Raw genomic sequence first — 22,069 nt, 5'->3', positions numbered from 1 at the left:
CCTGAAGCAGTGGTGGGTGAGACAGGGTAGGAGGATGTGTGATGGCTGTGTCCTGGCTCCAGGCTGGGGGCCTGATGGTGCCCAGCTGTCCTTGGCATGAGGGCTGCTCTGCTGCTGCTGGGGTTCACCCACACTCTGCTGGCCTGGGGCACACCAGCCCAGGGAGAAATTTTGTTTTAAGTGTTAGAAGTGTCAAAATTTTGTGGGGCAATATGGGACAATTACTGTATTGACAGAGATCTGGATGAAGCCTGGAAGACAAGCTACATACCCCAGGAGAGGATGGAGTAGTTCACAGACTTTTTAGTAAACACTTCTGGGTTGTTCTTATTGGGGTTAATGTATCATTAAAAGGAGTAAAATAAAGCTGAAATCCATTATTTGAAATTGGCCTTCCTGTGAGGAGTGGCTGGGGGTCTGTGTAGTTACGTGCCAGGAGATCTCCACTGCCCGAGGCTCCCCGTGGATGCGCTGGGTTTGCAGACATTATGCCCCTTAGGCTGGGCTTATGCCCTCCCTTCAGGCTTGGCTACAGGGGGAGGAAGCACGATGCCAAGGAGGCTTTGTTTCCCAGGTTTCTGCTGTGGAGGAGCTTGCTTGGTCCAGCAGGAGAGCACATGTGGTGGTGCTGCAAAACTAGCAGGGGGCTGTGCAACAAACTACACCTGCAAGTGCTGGAGGTGTGAGCTGCAGCCCGTGAACAGTGGGGGGTTCGGTGGTGTTTGGGTTTTGGTTGTGTGGTTTTTTTTTTTTTCTTTCTTTCTTGTTTTCCTGTTACCTAGAAGTACTTGGAGGTAATAAAAACATTCTTCAGACTGGTGGAGTTTGAAGTTGGGAAAATTAGCTTGCTTGGTGTGACCTCCCAATCGCAGGTAATGGAATTTTTCTCCCAGAATGGATCTTGGTAACTTGTGCGTTTGTCAAGTAGCTTTCCTGAAAGACATCCAAATGTGGCCTGAAGAAATGAGAAATGGAGAAATCGCCTTTCCACTCAGAGTTTATTCGAGTCTGTGTGATTTGAACATTTCTGGCTTTATCTTTTAACAGTTGGACTCTATGATCTTAAAGCTCTTTTCCAACTTAAATGATTCTATGATCTTCAAGCAGTCGGTGCTTCACATACTTTTATTTGTTAGGCAGAAGAGTGTTGAATTACGTGGCATTTCTATTCTGCAGCAGTAGTTATGCCTTTTACCCAAGGTGCCTCACAGGCTTCCCTTTGGGAGCCCCCAGTTGTGGTGTGTTTAAATAGAATGGTTAGGAACTCTTTCACAAAGTGCTTTATTCGCTGGCCGTTCATCAAGATGGTACTTTTTTTGGAGAACGTCTGTTATTTCTGTCCTTGCTAAAGGGAGGAAGGAACATGTAGCTCGCGAGGCTGCAAGCAGTATTGCTCAACATGGGACAAGGACAGCCATGTGCTGCACAGGTCCAGCATGCGTCCCACCGACATCCTGGGGGCTGGGTAGCTCTACCCACCCTTAGGTCTATTGAGTAAAAAAAATAAAATAAAATAAAATAAATTGTTAACTCTTTGGGTGCAAAGGCAGCTTATGACTACTGTCTGTCGTGTGCAGCGAAAGGGCTGCTGAACTGTCATGAATAACTGTGGAGCAAAATAATCACTCTTGCCACAGCCATGTCTCATCTTGTGGGGTCTTTAACTTCCCCTCAGCAGTTTGTTCCCTGTTGTTGCTTTTGTGTTGTGCTCCTCTGAGAGAGATGAGGCCAGATTTGGCCCAGGAGCTGCATCCTGGCATCCCTACCCTCCAGGCTGATCTGCAGGAGCACAGCGGCTGGACCGTGGCTTTGTGAAGTGTGGGAGGCTTGGGCAATCTCTGGCCAGATCCTGCCGATGCAGCACCGTCCCGACTGGGCAGGCAGCAGGGACGTTTTGGGGACTGGAGCAGGTCTCCCTTTCCCTGGGACAGAGATGGCTTTGCTCCAGATGTTGCCCCCCGTGATGAGGGGACAGTGGTGGCATGCAGACAGCTGGGGGAAGGGGCAAGAGCTGGTCTGGCTGTGATGCATTTTAATTGTACGTGTACATTATTAATTCGCTGCTGGTATGATTTCTGCCCCTGCCAGGGTGCTTTCTCTTGCTTTACCTACGGATGGAGTGCTCCTGGCTGGGATTGTTCCGTGTCCTAGAGGTGTGCTGGGGAACACATAGCATCACCCAGGCGTCTCGGTGGGGTTGGGCTGGTGGCATGTTGAGGGGTCAATGCCTGGCAGAAGGGACATGTTGCAGGTGCCCTCTGCATTTACCTCCAGCATTGCTGCCTCGGGGTTTGAATGGAAAGTGGGAAAGGCTCTGTTTCCTTCTAATGATGTTGAAGATTTCCAATGTTAAACATTGCCTGTTTAAAATAAAGCTGCCTGTGTGTTGACTGCATGTTATGTTCCCTCTCCCATGAAGAAGTTGAATGTGATCTGTCACTTTGAGATTAATATCAGAAATACCTAGATTTTTTATTTAAATATTCTGATGAGCCATTTGTATTCTGAAATCCTGCTAAAAATATTTAACCCAACGGCTACATTGAGGTGCAACTACTATGTGTAGCTAAATTTGCTCGTGTATGGTAGTGTCTTATCTTTCTTTAGCTGTGGAAAACCAGGTATTTTAACAAAAATGTAAATGGACCCACATGTCTGACTTTATGTAGGCTGGCTGCAATTGATTTTTAAAAATCCTTTACGTGCTGGCCTGCTTTTTGTTTGTGAAACATCAAGCCAGAAATGCGTACAGGCCGCGCCTTGTGCTGCCTTCGCTTGCTCTCTTGTGCTAAAATAAGCTCTGTCACTCAGAGCAGCACGCAGCCACGGCTGCTGGCTGACTGTGCTAGGAGCTGGTCCTGCAGAGTGGGGTTTGCTATTAAAAAGCAGAGGAGCAAACCATTTATCACTGTTCCACACTGGATGGGGACAGGGGTGTCCCTAACAGCATGCCCTCAGTGCTGTGGAGCTGAGGGGCTCTGGTTTGGTCAGGATGATGCTGTGTGGGGAGCAGCCTGGTGCAGGGGAAGGGGGGTGAGGAGAAGGGTCAGCAGCAGGTGAGAATGAAATGGCAGAGGTGGTTGGAGAGTGTAAGAGCATCAGGGTAGACATGGTGCTTATTGTGTTTCCTGGGTGAAGCTGATAAATGATAAGAAGTGCGTCTGGGAAATCACACGTGTTCCTCTGCAGCCCTGGATGCCTTGTATTGCACACGACTGTTCTGGAAGTGCAGTAACTGCCCACATCTTGAAGCAGATTTGTGTATTTGTGTGCTGAAATGAGCACCTAGGGCTTTGAAATGCAGGTGGAAGGCAGCACCACTGTTTCAGTGATGGTTTTATCTATTTCAAGGAGCAGTCAGGTGTCTGTATTCCTCAAAGAGTTACTTGCAGCACAGTGTGGCTGGTTCAGAGTGGGGTTAAGTGGGTGTATATGTTATGCACAGCTGTCACTTGGTGTCCTGGCTGTTCACATGCTTTCTCCTTTTCACTTGAATGAAAGCCGCTAAATGGACTTTTCTTCCCTTCCCACATACAAACAAAACACCTCATCTCTCCATCCTGTTGCTGTGCTCCTGCCCAGTGCTTGCAAATGTGCTACAGTATGGAGAGTTGATTGATATTAGTGTTGGATAAACCTTTTCGGTCCTTTCTGGTATAGCAGTGTGATCTCCCTGCAGAAATGGTGGGCATGAGGAGACAATCCAGTGTAGCTGGTTTTATTTATTCATTCATTCTTAATGCCTCCAGAACTGGCAGCTCCTACTTCACTTTGTCTAGGTGAACTCTCTCTGATGCAGAGATGTTGGCATTTCCAAGCCGTTTTGTATCCTTTTGTGTCAAGAGATGGGCATGTATCCATCATGCCGGTGTGCAGAAGAGAGCAGTGAGAGCTTTTGGTAGTCCTTTTTCTTAAACGACAACAGATGTTTTAAAGCTGGAACTGAATTTATCTTAGTTCTCTTACAGCTGCTCCCAGCCAGTTGAATCATGGGTGTATGGGAAAAATGGGATTTGAAAGAAACCTGAAACATTGCCCCTCTGCCTCACCAGAGTGTGTTGGGCTGCAGCCGTTCCACCTTGTGTCTCCAGGTGGCTGTGGCTTGTGTTGACTTCAAGTGATCAGGGACTGTGAAGATGCAGCTCCACCAGATGGACATCAAACCCTTTCCCTTGTTGGTATATTTGCATATCAAGGCTCCTCTGTAATAATTCCTGGATTACTGGCCTGGAACCAGTGCCAGCATCACCTGTAGTGCTAACAGGCACTGAGATATTTCCAAACCTTAATGGTGATGTGGAACGATCTTTTTAAACTTTGAGCATTAGTTTCTGAAGACGTTATCCTGATAGAAATTAGTGTGCTGGAGTAGCTGGCATGATTTTGAGAGAGGGTTTCTCTGTTCACTCTGCTTGGACTGAGATGTGCTTGCAGGTTCTCAGTGGGCACCTGCAGCCCTCCCGGCAGGGGGATGACCATCCTAGGGAAGGAGGATCACAGCTTGCTTTCCCCGAGGGTGCTCCGCTGAAGCAGGGAACTCTTGTGAGGATCTGTGTGGGTAATTCAAGGGCAAAGAACTGAAGCTGTGGAAGATGTCTTGACAGTGGAGTTTTCAAAAGTGCCTGTTTCTTCCTGTGCCACTCCTGCCGTGTGCTGGGGATGGAAGTGCATAGCAACTTGCACACGGGATGGGGCATCCCCGGCAGCGCCTCAGGGCAGTAGTTTGTGCTATGTCCTAGCTGATGGCAGGAAGGGTAGAAGAAGGGTCTGTGAGGCTGGTGCCTGCTTGGATTCATACTGTCGTCTTGGCTGGGGGGGGGGGCTGTTAAGACAGCCTTGAATCCCAGAATGGTTTGGTTGGAAGGGACCTTAAAGACCATCTCATTCCAACCCCCTGCCCCGGGCAGGGCCCGCTGCCCCCAGCCCCATCCAGCCTGGCCTTGGGCACTGCCAGGGATGGGGCACACACAGCTGCTCTGGGCAGCCTGGGCCAGCGCCTCGCTGCCCTGACAGTAGAGAAATGCCATGTCTGTGCTGCTTACACCATAGCTGACAGAGCTGGTACAATTTGTATCTGAAATTCTCACCTGTCGTGGTCAACTCAGTTTTGTGCTAGGGGTTAAAAAGCTGAATGGAAATTTTCCATGGGTTGAGCTTCCTCGGGCATCTTAGAGCAGTGGTATCCTTCAGAAACGGGCTGCTCAATGGGGTTGAAATGTCCATCCAACTTGCTGAGAATAGTAACGGTGTGGTCTCTTCAGGTGAGACACCAGACAGCATGAACCCTTTGTCTCCTGACTTGAGGCTGACCTGAAATGTTCAGCTCTGGTCCTAACTACATTAAAACTTCATGACCAGCTTTGAGAACAGGAGGATGCACACATGCAGCAGCTCTGCAGCTGCCTGGAGAAGTCAAAGCAACGGGATGTTGGAGGACTAATACCTGTGACAGTCTCAGTTCAAGTGACACTGCTCTCTAGCATTTAAATCAGTTGGGTGCCACCTTCAGACCTTGCAGGGGCTGGGCTGTCTCGCCTTCCCTTGTTCAGTTCCCATGGCATGGGTGTGCATGGCCAGCTGTGGAGAGGAACTTCCCAGCAATCCCAAAGAAAACAAGAATTTGGAAAACACCTGGAATGGTGCATTTCTTCTGCCCTGTCCTACCTCTTTGGTTTACCTGTGGTCCTGCTATGAAAGGTCTTTTTGCAAAAATAGAAAGTTGGATGAAAAAGGACAGTTTTGGACTCCCTGCTTTGCTGTTCTCTGTTAGCGAGTGCAAGTTCGACCCTCGGCCAGCCCTGAGCACTTACTGCTGGGGTTAACTGCAGTGCTAAAACCATTGCAAGCCCTGACTGGTGGGGGCCCGATCATCAGCAGCCCAGAGTTCCAGGGCAGGGTTGGTACCCGGAGGATGCTGCGCAGTGTGGGCGGCATGTGGCTGAGGGCTGTGCTGCAGGTGGCACTCGTGGTCCTCCGATAGAAGCCATGCTCCAGCGCTGGCACGGCCCGTCTGCAGGGACCTGCCAAGAAGCTCTGGCACCAAGCAACCTTTGAGCATGTGTGTCAGAGTGCTGGGGCTGCAGCAGCCCTGCGAACGCCTGGGCAGAGTTTGATGCCAGGGGTGTGCGTGCAGCTGCCCGGCACGGCCGTCCTCTGTGCGCACTGCAACAGGGTGCTCTGCCTGCTGGCACTGCCTCTGTTTTGTAGACATTTCTTTGTAGTTTTGCTCTTTTGCATTTTCCCAGTGCTAATGGCATTGTTGTAAAAAAGCAAGCATTTAAAATTAATGCAGGGTGTTCCTTAATACAGCGTGTGGGAGAGCAGCGCTCAGTACGTGAGACGCAAACTGAAGAATTGAGGAATTGGTGCTTGAGGGCTGCTGCAGCACACCTGTGTGTGCATGGGCACCTTCTGCTCACCTCCCAGGGGGGCTGGGAGCCCTTCCTCACAGTCTCCGTCTCCACAGTGCGTGCGTTGCGAGTGGGTTTAACTCTTTAATTGGAATTTGTGTTTTGCACGTTGCCTCAGCAAGTTGTTTGGGTGATGCTGGGTCACCTTTCCCTCCCATTGTCCCCACATGGTTCCTTCCATAAACATCCTCTTCCTTGGCACTGAGCGTTTTGCATCTGTCTGCAGCTCATTCTTCCCCACCACAGCATCAGCATGGGCATGGGGAGCTGCTTTCTGCTGTTTCTGACCCATCCCTGTGTGCTCCGGGGTGATTCCTGGATCACAGAACCAGGGAGGATATGCTCAGAGGAGAGACGGCTGCTCCAGCGTGGAGGCTCTGCCTTTGTTCTGCCTTGTCTTCTCTTCTGCTGAAAGCTGGATGTAGAAGTGTGGGGCTTTTCATTCTCTCCTGCTGAACAGGTCCTCTGCTTTTTGTTTCTTGCTTCTTCCTCCATCTCTCTACATAGCCTGCTCTGCATCTTTTGTGAAGGAGCCTGTCCTTCTGGTAAGAAACAGAAATACTATTTTTCTTTATCCCCAGCCCTTCCTGCTGTTCCCAGGCCAGAAGCCTTGCAGAGCAGAGCAGAGATAAGGAGACCCCTCAGCTGGGGACTACGTGTGGGAGAAGTGGGTAAAAAGGGTGTAGGGGAGATGAGCACGGGTCCATTTGAGGCTGCTGCAACTGTATGGCTGTGTGCCCAGCTCTGCTGGGAAAGAGATCCCAGTGGTTGCTCCTGTCATCTTAACACCAGTGAAACTCTCCCCTATGCCTCAAGCTCTTGCCCTTGTGCTTCTATCCTGGAAGCAAGAGCTGAGAGTGCTCCTAAGCCTGGCATGTCTTTAGTTATCTGTCATGACTGTAGAGAGAACAAGCAGGATGGTGTGTAGGCAGGTGTAGCAGTCATTGGTGGCTCAGCCAAGGGCGATGCAAGGAACCTGTCTTGAACTCAGCTTCGTGATACCGACAGCACTTGGCTGAAAGTCAACCAGTCCTGACCTGGTGTTGGACATCGGTACTCGGAGCTCAAGTCAGGAGTTCCAATTCTTGCAATGATACAGTACACTGGTGAAAGTCATGTGTGAAGGTGGGACACTTTTATTTTTAGGAGGGTATTTACCTGAGCAGGTGCTCTCCTGGTGGCGATCAGCTAAGCAAGACAACAGTGTCCTGAAGCTTTTCTGGTACAGAGCTCAGTGTGTCTCACGTTCCATCCCATCTCAAGTGCCAGCAGCCTTCTAAGGTGAAAGATGAAAAGAAAACAAAGAATTTATTCCTAAAAGGAAAGTTGTCCCAGGCACCTTCTGGCAGCAAATAGAAATCCTGAAGCATGGGATTAATACAACATTGTCCAGAAATATGTAAATTAAGCACCTTGAGGTACCTAGTAAGGGTTGTAATGTATTAGACATCTAAAAACTTGTGATATAAGCTTTCACTTCTGGCTCCAGCATCTCAGCTGTCCCATTTCAGAGCTGTGGATGTGAGCTCACCAACCTCTGCCTCCCAGCAGTTTGATGCCCCGGCCCCATACTGTGTTTGGAAACACAGAGCTCCTCTCTTGCAAGGCCTGGGGGCTTTCTTGTCACTTCCAGTCTAAACTAGTTCATGGCTAATTCATATCCATATGAGATTTGTCCTAGTATTATATACTCCTTCCTGTCTCTTAGGTGCTCCCTCGCTCTTGCTTCCTTCACAGAAACTCATCCAATTTCTTCCCAATGATTTCATTAGACAACACAAATCAAACTGGGATAATCTTTACGTAAACAGTTTTCCCCACTCTCTTGCCCAATGCGCAGTGGACAGAGAGCTCTCGATAGCAGGCGATCGCTTGGTACACACAGGTGTCTGGCCAGTTCAAATGGCTGGTGTCCATCTCCCTTTGAAGGACCTTCCAGTGCTGGTGACCTGCTGGACCGGTGCAGGCTTCCCAGGGGTGTGGTGGTGGAGCAGGATGGATGAGGCCTCCGTGCAGCCCAGGTTACCTCCTCTGCATCCAGCCTGATCTTACGTGTGCTTCCACCGTGATGGGGTTAATTAACTGCATGGTGTTGTGAGAAGCTAAACTGCAAACAGCAGCCCCATTTAAGAAATGTTCAAAAAGCAGAAAACAAGCAAAACCGTAACTTGGCAGCACTGCTTCTGTCTCAGAAGATTTATAGCAACTGGAAATTGTTTTTCTCTATTATCTGAATATAGAACTAATCATAGTTTTATTATGCTGTAATGGAAGAAACTGTCTTAACAAAGGCTCTTCTTGTTACTACCACTGTTAGACCTCGAGCTATAAACCACTGAACCATCCCTTTGTTAACTGTGTTAACAACTAGTGCAGAGATGGTGATTGCTCCTACAAGCATACTCCAGTTTGTTCAGAGCGGCAGCCCAACAGGGCAGTGGCTGCAGCGCGTTTGGACGCTTCTGCTGGGGCTGAGGGAGGAAAATCTATTTTTCTTCCTGGCAGCCCTCATCACTGCCATAACCTCCAGTCATCAGCATTCAGGATGTTCTCCTGGTGTATGATTTATAATGTGGTTTTAGAGAGTGGGAATGGACTTGGCAGGTGCTATTCTTGGGGACATCTAGTGCCGTGTTAATAAATTTCAGGAGCCAAGGCAGCAAAGAAACCAAAATCTCTTTAAATTTGTGTAAATTTACAGGGCTACGTGATGGTCTGTGTGGCTGGTGGCACCTGCGCACCCCAAGGACAGGGGAGACGGTGTGCTTCAGGCTGCAGGGAGCTCAAACCCTGCTCTGGGTGCTGTGGCAGCCCTGCTTGAGGTGGCACGGTGCTTTTCTTCCAGGTGGATAATGTCCATCCCCACCTCTAAATCCTTTTAGTTCCATGCAAAAGCCCCAGCAAGGGCTTAATGGGGGTGTATTTTCTTTGTGAAACAAGACTTGCCCCTTCGAGAAAACAACTGCTCAGGTTTAATCCCCAGGAGACAAATAGCTGTGAGGAATGAGCCTGTTTAAAGCTTATTCGAAGTTGAAGCATATTCCAGGAGAAGGTCACCACCTCATCGTCTGCAAGAGGTTCATCTGCATGTGGTGCTTTCTTAAATTTTATATTAATTTCTTTAGTTAAGACTGTGCAATGTCATGTAGCCTTTGCAGAGTGGTTTTCCTGCAGTCCAGGAGACCAGGATGAGGTGGGACTGCAGGCTCCAGGCCCTCTCCAAGCCCTGATGGCAGGTTTCTCAGCAGCCTGGCTGTGATCCCATGAGTTGGGCTCTCTCCTGTCAGTGGTTGAGTGAGAATGGGACTTCTCCATCCCTTCCCCCAAGGTGTACGTATGCTGCTGGGCCTGGGAAGGAGCGAGTGGTGCTGGCCAGGTCAAGAGTGGGCTGGAGATGAGCAGAGCTGGTGGCCGGGTGCTTGTGAATGGTCAGTGCTGGGTCTGAGCCTGGCTCTGTGGCCATGCCTGGTGAGCCTTGCTCACCTCCTGGTCCAGGCAGAGGCTCTGCATGGCCACCCAAGTGTGAAAGGCCCAGGGACCCTTCAGGTGGCATGCTGGGGGGCTCCTTGCAGCCTGTGGTGGGTGGGTGGGTAATGGAGAGAGGAGGAGAGGTTTAACCTCCGAGCAACCACGAGGCAGAGCAATTTCCAGATAAAGGACACGTGTATTTGGAAGGCAGCAGCAAATGCTGGGAAGAGCAGCGTGCCCTCAAAGTCAGGGAGCTGCCACAGCATCATAAATCTCCTTGGGCTGCAGCATTACAGCTGGTGCTGCCCCATCCAGAGGAACAGCCTGTGCTCCTCTCTTTCCCTCCAAGCCCACTGGTCATGTACACAGTGCCCTGTAGTCACGTTTGTGCTCCGTATGCCTATAAAGGCAAGGAAACACAGCTTTTCTGATGCCGGAATTGATATTTTAACAGTGATATTGTTGTACTGTGTAACAATTATAAAATTTAGTATCTTCCTCTAGTCTTAGCAGGGTTAATTTATGTTCTTATCTGAGGAACACAGGTTTTTCAGGAAGGCAAAGAGGAAAACACAATGTTTGGCCTTGAAGAGTTAGCCAAGGGCAAACATGAGCATTGGTACAGTACTTCTGGATGTGGAGGATGGTTATCGGCTTTTGTAGGACTTTATTTTGTGGGCCTTGTAAGCATATTCCTCAAAAACACTTGCTGCTATGTGGGGAAGAAAGTAACATGACAGGAGGCAGTAGGAATGCAAATGGCACCTACCACGCTCTGGCCCACCAGACCTTGATCCTGGACTGTAGTATGGAAATACCGTTGCACAAGGATATTAGAAATAGTTCAGCTCGTCCCTGCGTGATGGGCTGAATACTGAGGGACGGACAGTTCCTGTGCCAGGCTGTGATTTCTAGCAGCGTGCTGTGTATATGGGAAAATGCTTCTGTGAGCAGCTGTATTCTGTGCATTTCTGCAAAACTGCCTGTACATGAGTCTCCTTGAAAACACAAGATTTGCCATTTGTGGAACAAAATCACTTGTGCACAAAGCGAAATGTGGATAAATGTGATTTTAAGGAGGTACTATGTTTTTCTGTGTGGCTCTTTCCCTCCAGAAAAGGATTTTTTCTTGATCTTGATGCTTGCAAATATTGAATGCAGATCTTGAGGAGCCATAGCCTCCCCTGAAGACCTCCCCGGTGCCGGTCTGACTTGCAGGTAGCTTGGCTGTGTGAAGGTGCTTGCGCTGTGCTCTATGCAGGGCAGCAGGGAATCTGCCAGTCAGGCAGGTTAGAGGTGGCACCAGTAGCACAGTGAGGGCACCCCTGCTTGTACGTTTATGGAGTGCGTTCATGGAGGGCTTCTTGTGGGAGTCGGGAGTCCAAAGGCTGCTGAGCCAAGCCTTAAAAAAAATCACTGGTTCTCATAGCCCAAAAGCACATGCATGTGTTTCGAGCGATGACATGTTGCAAAGAATTAAGAGATTAATAATATCCACATCAGTCAGGCAGGTCCTTGCTTTGTGGTGGCATTGATTGGGTGTGCATCCACTAAATATTTTCCTTTCTTCTATGTATACTTTCAGTCTCTGTTGGAGTGAGCCCAGAGGAGGCCACGAGGATGCTCAGGGGGCTGGAGCCCCTCTGCTGTGGAGACAGGCTGGGAGAGCTGGGGCTGTTCAGCCTGGAGAAGAGAAGGCTGCGGGGGGACCTGACAGCACCTGCCAGTGCCCAAAGGGGCTGACAGGGAAGCTGGGGGGGGCTTCTTACAGGGGCATGGAGCGACAGGACAAGGGGGAATGGCTTTAAGCTGAAAGAGGGGAGATTTAGATGAGATATTGGGAATAATTTTTTGACTGCGAGGGCAGCGAGGCGCTGGCCCAGGCTGCCCAGAGCAGCTGTGGGTGCCCCATCCCTGGCAGTGCCCAAGGCCAGGCTGGATGGGGCTGGGAGGGGGGTCCCTGCCCAGGGCAGGGTAGCTGGAACTGGGTGGTCTTTAAGGTTCCTTCCAACCCAAACCATTCTAATATGCATAAAAAGGCTTTAAAAGTATGTTAGTAGAAGGGCCTGATTGTCTTCTTTCCAGGCTGGGAGCCAGATGCAAGTCCCACCTTGCTAGGAGGTGTTTGGCAGTGGCAGCTCTGTACAGCTCGCTTTCATTGCTGTACCCGTTTCTGTGATGCGTGGCAGTGTTGACAGCCACCACCTACCCTTTCAGCCAGTACCATGGCAAAACGGTAATTCAGCCAGTTTCACACGGCCCCTCCCTGTTTGTAACGAAATCAGGAAGCAGATGCATTTCTAATGGCACTGCCTCTACAGACACCCTGAACAGCTCTTCTAATAATGAAACTTGTTTCTATTCTCCCTTTGCTCCTCCTAGACAAAATTACCTTGCGGCTAGTCAAAGTGACAGAGGTAATAAAAAAAAACCAGAACCCATTAGATATTGCAGTTTTAGTTAGATACCGGGATTAAATCTGATCAAATTTTCTAAGAGTTGTTTTTGCAACAGATCCCACATTTAGGCATGCATCCTGTAGGCTGGAAGCCAGGATACGTACTGAAAAAAGTTGTGTTAGCTTACTCGTCTCTTGAAGGTCAGTAATACATTAGTAAGTGTGCTCTTCTGAAAATAGGCTTTAATTTTCCCCTTTCAACCTTTTGATTGGTTTGACATTTTAAAGGGTGGAAGGTAATTGGGAGGTTTATTATATATTTCTGTTAAGTACAAGATGAGAACGTTTAAATACCTTGGGTAGAAAGTGCACACAAGAAAACAGACAGCTTGCTAGGAAGGAAGGAGACAGCAACCTTTTTCTCTACCTCAAATGAAGAAAAGCTGTAGATGATTGACAGCAAACTGTAGTCAACAAAGGAAAAACAGAATCATAATGTATGAAGACTTTTTTTCTCTGTTGACTATAGTTTGCTGTCAATCACTTATTGTTTTTTCTTATTTCAGGCCGGGAAGAGATGATGGGCTTTTGTACTATGTAATCTGTCCATCTTGCACAGTGGTTTTGTAACCTAAGGATTCTGTTGTTGTTGTTTTGATCCCACACTTAAAAGAAATCCATGACAAACAACTTCCTAAACTTCTGAACATCCATAAATTAATGACGGTTTGAAACAGAAATAGGAGAACCTAAATTTCATAATTCCTGTTTGTATGTTATAATAGTTTCATTTAATTGTATGAGTGAAAATCCAAGTTATAATTACAGTTGGGTGAGAAAAAAAAAACTCTTAAAGATATTTCCTTGAGCTTCAACAAATAAAGGCCCAGGAGTTTGAAACTCTGCCACCTGGTCTGTGTGGTGGAGAGGTCCTGCTGTACCAGAGAGCAGTGAGCAAGTCACTTGATCTTGGCATGGAAACTTTGATTTTGTGGGTCCTTCTTAGTATAAGCCAAATCGCAGTTTCTCTGTAGTGCCTTGGTGTGAGTGAGAATGGATTGCCAGGAGGTAAACAGACCAGGTCAAAAAAGTAGATTTTTTTTTTATTTTTTTATTTTTTAAACCAAGCTGATGATACACGTTCCATTTTCTTGAACCATCTCTGTCCCTTGGTGATATTGGTGGGCTGCTGCTATTTAAGAACAGAGCGTAAGTGCCACCTGCAGCTACACACAGGTTGGAGCAACAGTCCCTAACATTTACTGGGCCATCAGAAGCAGCAATGTAGATGAACTACTCTTGACAACATCAGATTTTGTCCTTGCAGTTTGAAGAGGCCAAACGCTAAAGAGCTGCATTGGGTCGCCATCTGACAGCCGGCGTGTTGCCCAAGAATTGGGACACATCATCTATCAAGAGAGAAGATACTTGTGACTGGGGAGTTCTGTCTTGATCTTCAGAAGTGTAGTAAATCATCCCTACTGGGAGTCATCAAATCATAGAATCATTTAGTTTGGAAAAGACCTTTAAGTTCAAGTCCAGCCATTAACCCAGGACTGCCAAGTCCACCACTAAACCACGTCCCTAAGAACCGCATCTACGTGTTTTTTAAATGCTTCCAGTGATGGTGATTCCACCATCTCCCTGGGCAGCCTGTGCCAGTGCTTGACTACCCTTGCAGTGAAGAGATTTTTCCCAATAACCAATCTAAACCTCTCCTGGTGCAACTTGTCTCTGTCATGATGATGAACATCCACTGTGATGGGTGACCCCAAATTAAAAATGCAAGTGTTATCACCTCTGAGCTTTGCTCAGAGTGACAAAAACTGGATCTCCATTTAATGGCAGGTCAGTGTGAGGACACCTGCCTTGCACTGTTATGATGCTTTGGTTAATAGAGGCTGCAGCGGGGGTTACAGCTCAGGGGCACCAGCATGGTTGTGAATTACAAGAAGGTTTGTCACACCATCCCTTGAACTGCATTTGTGGCTGTTCTTGCCTGAGGTGGCTGTTCTCCATCCATGTGGAGAGCAGGGGTCTGACCAGCTGCAGGGGCTCAGCGGGGAGCAGTCTGGGCCCTTGTGCTAGGGACTAACTGAGGTCCCAGGCATGTAGGGAGCCCCAGGGATGAAGGAAGATCTGCTCACAGGGTTTGTGGAGCGGGATAGCTCGGGAAGCTGGAAGAGAGATTTGGAGCCCCTTGCCAGCAGACTGTCACTGCAGAGATTTTTGCAGGTCTGGGAGAAGGTGGTGGTGCAAAGAGGGAGGATTTCTCGATGCTTGAGGAGAAAGCAGCTGTTTCTTAATACTTTTTTTTGGTGTAAACTCTGCTTAGTTTTGGATCCTTATTTTTCTTACTGTGTTCTTGTCCCCTGTCCTGCAAAACACCCTCAGTGCCACTCCTACAATCCCTTGCGTGATTCAGAAGCAGAAATGCCATTTGCAGGTCAGAGAGATTATGCTTTTAAGACTCTCTGACAAGTCATTTTCAGTGATCATGCCTTACACAGAGCTGTTGCATGCTAGCTGAATCATCTTTCCTCTTTTTGATACTTGCCTGAAGGTAATGCTCTTTCAAACGCTTATCTTCAGTGAGTGCTGGCGCTCTGGTTCTAAATATGCCAGGTCTTTCCGTGAGGATGCCACAAGCTGTGCCAGCCATCTCCGGAGCACGCAGGTCCTGTACCTTCTCTGCTGTGCCGTGTTCCTTGTGTCCCGAGCAGGGCATGGGGACCTCAGGCAGCCGTGCAGCTCAAAGTTGCAGCCTCATCACTCAGAGCTGTTCTTGGCAAGGGGAAAAATCCTCATTAACTTAATCTTGATTATCCCAAAGTCTGGCTTCTCCTCCATGGCTTCTTTATGCTAGAAACAGAAACTGCTTTCCCTAATTTAGTTGTCAGTGCTCCAGATCTCGCAGCCCCATCCTTCACTGTCATCTGGTGTCCCTCCATCCGCTGTGCCTGCTGCCTCCCTGGCAGTACACGGGGCAATGAAAGTAAGTAATGGCATGAGTCACAAACTGGCAATATTAAATTACAGTGGATTGTGAAACGCTTTCTACAGCTTGATAAACACAAGGCACGTGTTTCTGGCTTGCTATGTGACTTTTGCTGTCTTAATTCAGCCTGTTGTACCTGCTTTCTGGTGTTAGTCTCATTTCAAAGGTAACCAGTAGGAATAGTAGGGTCAGATGCTCCTTGTGGGTTCCCCTCCTGCAAGGAGAATACTTAGAATATGCCAAAGAAAGGTAGAAAGGAGCGAGATCAGTGGCGTGTCCTTAACACCCATGGGTAAGCTTGCCCACCCCCCCCCCCCCCCGATTGCATGCACTGTGTGCAGCTTGGTGCTGCAGCTGAGGGGCAGGCAGGGGGCACGCGTAGCTGCGCCCCTTTCCTCTTTTCTGAGCTGAAAACACTTTGTTGGTGCTGCTGGCTGGTGTGCTGGCTTCCCAGCTAAAGATTGCAGGGACTGTCCTGGCTGACACTGGCGTTTGGAAGCCGTAGTGATGTGATGTGCCTGGCGTTACAGTTTTCGCCTCTGCCTGAGAGCAGAGTGCATAAATTAAGAGAAGTGACTGGGGAGCATGTGCCTTTGAACAGTCTCTGCTGCACTGGTGAAAGCGGTGCTAAATCAGAGCTTGAGGCGTTTACAGAAAATTCCAGGTGTTGAGGGCTCTATTTAAAAAAAATGCCTTTGTAAATGTCAGCAAATCCAGACTCCCGTGCTAGCAGGTGTGCCTCAGTGCTCACTGTCGGTGCGCAGACCCTGAGCGAACGCTGCCCATGAGCGTGGTGCTTGCTCCATCCCTGGCAGCACGGCTGATCTGAGCTGTCCAGACCGATGTGTCCTGGCTGTCTTGTTGGCAAGGATGGGAGATAACTAGTTGAGGAAGAAAAATAATGCCCTCTCCTCCTGAAGTTAGAGGGCAAATGGAAAAAATGAATGGGGAAAGTGAAGGATGGGAAAAAGCAAGATTGCATACCTGTATAAAACACTATGACGAAAGCAGGCTGTGAAAGGAAGTTTTTCCCTCTAGAAACAAAAATACTGACAGCATGATGGCTGTGTCAGGAGCTATAAAACTTCACACCTCAGTGCTTCATCCGTGGCTTGTGGTTGTCTGTCCTGTGCAGTGCTGGCATGTCTCCGGGCTGTGCAGAGCACAGGACAGCAGCAGCTGCACAGGTCCTGCTGGCCACGGCAAGAGGAGCTGCAGCACAAACCTCCTGCTCTGCCTGCTGAGGGACCTTAAATCCTGACTGGGGTTGTAACAGTATGATTTATGTGTTTCTTTAGGACATCTGGAACTTCTTAAGAAAAATAACTGCGTTGCTGGAGGAGATGCTTTCTGGTATTGTCTGAGATGGCTTTACATATAATCCAAAATCATTAATAGAGAAGCACACTTGGTAAGCTCTTCTGCCTTCCCTCTGCTGGTATTCACCTGCCAGGCAAATGCATTCAAATAAAAAGAAAAATGGAGTCCTGGATCAAATCCCACACAAACATTGCTCATTATTGATTGTAAAGTTATAGCTAAAGCTTCAGCAGCCTTTTCTTTTCTTCTTCTTTGAAGCAGTTATTATGACATATCATTTAGTAGATCAAAAAGTTTTTATCAAATGTAGAGTCTGTTAGATGCCACTGAATGCACTCAGTGCTCCCAGATAAGTCAACACCTCTTGCTTAAATGGTTTCATTTATTTCTGAAGAAGAATGTCCCCAAATCAACCGAAAGTTTTACAAGTATGAATGTAGCTGGTGCATCTTTACACTCAGAATCAGGGGAAAAAACTCATCCAACCAACCAAAACCATGAGAGTTTCTCCAGTGTGCTGGACAGTTTGATTTCTTATGGGTCTGTTTGCAGGGAGCCCTGAGCAGGTCCTGCCTGGCACACTCCCCCAAATCCTTGCTTCGCCTATCTGGTACAGCCTGCAGCGGAGGGGTAATTAACCACTGAGGCTTCACGGGTAATGAGGGGAATTTTAAAGTTAACCTGTGCTTCTTGGGGAAGCTGGAAGGTGCAAACAGTGTACCCGTTCTACTGAGCTCAGTCTGTGTCTTGAATAGGTGATTTTTATTTTTTTTTTTTGCGTAACAATGGGATTTAGAGGTCAAGTACTGCAAAATGATGTGTGACTGCTCCCATTCCAAATTGACCTGTCGCTTGACCTTGTCTGTAGTATCTTTTATTCATTGCTAATATATTTTGGAGTGACAGTGGAGGGTGCCACAGAAGACGTCTTGGGAAGAGGTTGGTTGCTAGCAGAGCTGAGCAGTGAAACTGGGATTTGAAAGACAGCTTCAATTTCCAGCTGTTGAGGTACAAGCTCTGTGTGCCGGGATAGCCGCTATCTTTCTGTATGATACTTAGCTCTGTGACATTTGATGTTGTTTGCTGGCCAATTTTTGAAAAAGATTGATTTTGTTATGTCTACAGGATGACATATTAATGCTGGCTTACTAGTGAGTCTTGCTTGTAAAAGTATCTGCATTGAGAAAGTATTTGTGCTAACCTGTAATGCTAGGAGTTTAATTGTCACAGAGGGAAAATGGCTCTTTTAAAGTGAAGAGAGAACATTATGGGAGACAGCATCAGCAGCTTAAAATAATTGCTGATTTGCTAATATTTGCCTTTAGAAGATCATGTAAGAGTTTCTGTCTTGGCAAATAAACATCTTCCATGGCAAGATTTGTTTAAGAAAGTTATTACTCTCATTAAACACCTATATTGTGGCTTCTGACCAGAACAGAGAGAGGAAAAGAATACTGGATGATGGTTTTGCAGTGACTAATTCAGCAAGCCCTGGTTAGATTTCAGGGGAATTCTTAACGCATTTTGCAACATGTCTTCTTGTTCTGATTGACTTTGCCGTGATGGTGAGACACACTGTAATGTGAAGAGCCCTTGATATATTTATTGATAGATAAATTGGAGGGCAGAACAACCAAAACTGTCTGTGGTGAAGTCTTTGGCCAGACTTCTGTAGACTTCAGTGGAGTCAGGGTCTTCCTGATGGTAGTTGGTGGCTTTAGTTTAGTCACTGGTAAACTCTACTCAGGCTGCAGAAAGGCAAATGCAGTGTCTTCAGTGGGACTGAAGATGTGAGAGTGGTGGGGACTTTCTGTTCCTTCTGGAGGGGAATGCAGACTGGTATTGCCAAACCTGATGTGCTGAGGTGACCGTGGTCAGCCCCTCTTTCCATGTCCCACATACACTTGGCCTTATTTGGACCTCTCTCATCTTGCCTCCTATTTGTCATATTCATGATGTTTTAATGAGAAATTTAATGAGAAAGTTCTCTCACCTTGCTTGGCCTTTCCAGGGGTTGTTTCTGTGATGGTGCCCATGGCAGACTGGTGTGTGCCTGCAGGAGGTTGGACCAGTTCAGGGAAAACGTAGGTGCCAGGCTAGGAGGCCAGTCTCACCACAGTCTAGACAGCCTAATAGAAATAAACATCTCGGTGGGATAATTTAAAGCATTTTTGTTAGGAATCGGTGTGAAATGGGAGCCTGGCTCTTCACAGGAGCTGTCTGGTGAGCCAAGGGAACAAACCCTTCCGATGCAAACACAGCAGCGTGCATCTGCAGTTAGGTGATGTGAATCCTGTCCTTCCTCCCCTCTATGAAATCGCGTAGGAGCATGGGCAAGTCCTACTAATAAACATTAGCCTTTTCTTTATTTTGGAAAAAAAAAATCTAAAAAAAAAAAATCTGTAGGAATATTCATCTTAATTATTGCTAGGGGCAGCCTAAGTAGAGGCTTCCCTGTGAATTCCTGTATTCCTCACCAGAGCAGATTTCCTAGCTGCTTTGCAGCAGTACAGCTGGTGGAAAACCCTCGCACTGCATCCGCACAATATCCCTGTAAAACCTCCAGCCTTAAATTGCAGGTGTTTGACAGAGGATGATTTCTCTGGGTCACTGACTGGGTATGGCCTCGGCTGGGCCATGTGGGAAGGCTGTACAGCAGGACAGATTGCAGGATCGTGCTGCCAAGTAATTAGTGTCACCTTTTCACATTACCTGGAATTTTGCACTGCGTGTTGGTGGACTGATAGAAACAGACAAAATGAATCAAACCATGATTGGTTTCATATCCATTCCCAGTGGAAGTAAGGTTAATGAATTAAACATTGCAGGCTGTTTGATTTCTTTCTTACAGTACATTACTTATTGAAATCTCTTACGTATGCAGACTAGGTCTTGGATTTTTGTGTGTTTGCCAGCTTTTCACCTGGAAATATTGAAAGTGTCAGCTTCATGCATCTAGACTGGGACAGCTTGGTGTGATGGAGGCTGTGAGCAACAGCCACCCTTTGTGAATGTAGAAAGAGGGATCCTGGAGGTGCTGCTGAGTTGCTCGTCCTCCACATGCTTTGCCTCCTACCTTGGGTCTTGGTAAGAGCCCTGGCAACTCAGTACTGCCTTCCCTCTCTCTGATCCTGTTTTCCCATTTCTGGGAGGCTTATCACCAAATGAAGGGATGCTTGCCTAGTTTGTTGGGTTGAGGAGAGCAATCGTCTAATCCCACTAATGCTCTCAGTCTTCGCATTTGGCATGGGAGCCATTCAAAATATGACAAAACAAGCACTGTCTTCTCTTTAATGTTTTCAGCATCCTGCTGAGGACCTCTCGGTCTCCCATAGTAGTCCTCGGTACTCTCTTAATTTTAAAGGACTAAAAGGCCACGAGGTCTTTTTTGAGGTCTTGGCTTTAAAGCTGGTTGAACTCACTGGACTCTGTTGGCTAGATTTTTTATTTGGCCATTTCACACATAGGGTGAAATTAAAAACATTCTTAGGCAATTGCTGCCATGCTACCTCTGCCCATAAAATCCTCCAAGAGCAAGGAGGAATCCTGAGTTTTCCTCATAATGATTAGAATAAATGGAAGTTTATCTGCACCTCTTTTAGGAGTAGATAAAAAATTTAAATCCTGTGCAAATAAAACTTCCCAAATAAATCTGGTTGGTCATTGCAGTGGTTCCCTCACAGGGCGGCCTTGGTTCTCATGGTGGGTTTGCTGTTGCAGGAGTGCTTCCAGGCTCTGCAGAAGGATGCAGCTGATGCTGGTACCTGGGTGACTCTGCAGATGTTAATGCAGTCACTCCAGGGACAAATCTGACTGGTGATGGGTCTCATGGGAAGCTTAGTTACTTGCTGAGTTATGTAATATCTCAGAGTACGAAACCACATGGTCTTTTATACTTCTTTGCACTAACACCTGCTTATGTCTTCTCCAGTATGGGGCCTTGTAGGAGAAATGTATTTATGTCATTTGCCCAAGGTGACAGGTTCAAGCAGGCCTGTGATGTGAGTTCTGTGGGTATCAGTTGCAACTGTACGGGGCTTCTGCTGTATCGCCTCTGACAACTCGAAGGATTTCCCGTGGGGTTTACCCATTACCAGACACGGGCAATAACGCTGGCGTGAGTCCCCTCTGCTCCTCCAACTCGAGAATAACCTGTCCTCAACTGAGAACGGGGAGGAAGCAAGCAAAACGCCTCGCTCCGAATCCCCAGGACAGTAATTCACACAGAGGAGTTGTCGTTCCATGTGGTAACAGTGAGGTTCCTGGCCTAAAGGTTGGAGATCATGTCCTTCATGCTGGGCTGAACACGTACCAGCTTTGGAGTGAAGTGGTGGGCGTTAGGAGGATTTCTTCACAGGTAACAGATGAGCTTACAGTCCAGCCTGTGTGGAGAGCTGTGAACAAAGGCTGTGTTTGGGTAAAACTAACCCAGAGCTTTGGGGGCAGTTGGGAGGCAGAATTATGTGGGTGCCTCACGCAGCTCTCGCTCCAGGTAGCAATCATACCTTCCAGATACTTAACTACAACAGTTTCTGATTTTTCTTTCTGCTGAGTCCAAATGAGATCTGTCTGGCTAAAGCTGGGGAGAGAAGCAGCCTCATTAATCAAGAAATGTGTCTGTTGTGCTGAGCCTGTGGAGGTGCTCTCTTAAGAAAAGCATCTAGGAAGCTTTCTGCCTGCTCTCTGATCCTGCAGTTTTTGTAGGTAATGGGTCTGAACACCCTTTAGTTGGCTCAGGTGGAATTCCTGTTATTGCCATCCCAGACATAACGGCAACATTAATAATTTACCTAATTTAGCAAACATGCGTAATTATTATTTTATTATTTTTCTCATCTGAAAAATATTGCCTTTTTATTAGTGCTGGGGGACGCAGTGGAAATTCTGACACGAGCGTTTTTTGGATAAGATATACAGATTGCTGAACGTTTACCGCTTAGTAGTTTTTGTGATTGGCTTTTTAAATTTATTTGTTTTAACAGAGAACAATAAAACTAGTCTCATATGTCCTGACATAAGCATGGGAAGTGTAGAGTTTATTGAGATTTCTCTGTAGTGCAAACAAGGGGGAAGTCTGTAGGCTCGGAGTTAGACCCAGTTTCTCTGTGCTGCCTGCAACTGTGTGGCTTTTGTATTAACAGCTAAGACAAAGATTATTGTGTAGCTAATCAAGGTATATTCTGGGTCCTCAATAAGTTGTGGGTTTTTTCTTTTTTTTTTTTTCTTAGTTTAATAGGAAGCCAATCTGAGAAAGAATCTGATTTTAATTTGGCTTCATCTGTGTAGTCATAGAAAATAAGGTGATATCAAAGGTACCCTTTTTGGTTTGGGGTTGCAGCTGAACCAAGGGAAAATAAATCCCGTCATGCACCTGTTGCTGCCGCCATGGTAATTATGCTTGTATCTGGGTGCATCAGAAAAGCCAGGTTCCGCGATATGAACAAGTTCAGTGAAACTGTGCCCTCCATCCTAAGG

The 22,069-nt window shown here is 47.3% G+C and overlaps 1 long non-coding RNA gene across 1 annotated transcript in view; it reads left to right on the top strand.

The window, feature by feature from the left end:
* Positions 1–22,069, top strand: part of LOC308067810 — a 206,280-nt gene that overhangs the window by 77,037 nt on the left and 107,174 nt on the right. Inside the window, exon 3 of the long non-coding RNA XR_013929746.1 lies at positions 16,573–16,685. This is a non-coding gene — a long non-coding RNA (uncharacterized lncRNA). The remainder of the gene's footprint in view (positions 1–16,572; positions 16,686–22,069) is intronic.

Source organism: Falco punctatus (assembly GCF_963210335.1).
Source record: "Falco punctatus genome assembly, chromosome: 7".
Lineage (NCBI taxonomy): Eukaryota > Metazoa > Chordata > Aves > Falconiformes > Falconidae > Falco > Falco punctatus.
Note: the sequence above shows the minus strand (reverse complement) of the source record. Positions and strands in the feature narration are given on the sequence as shown.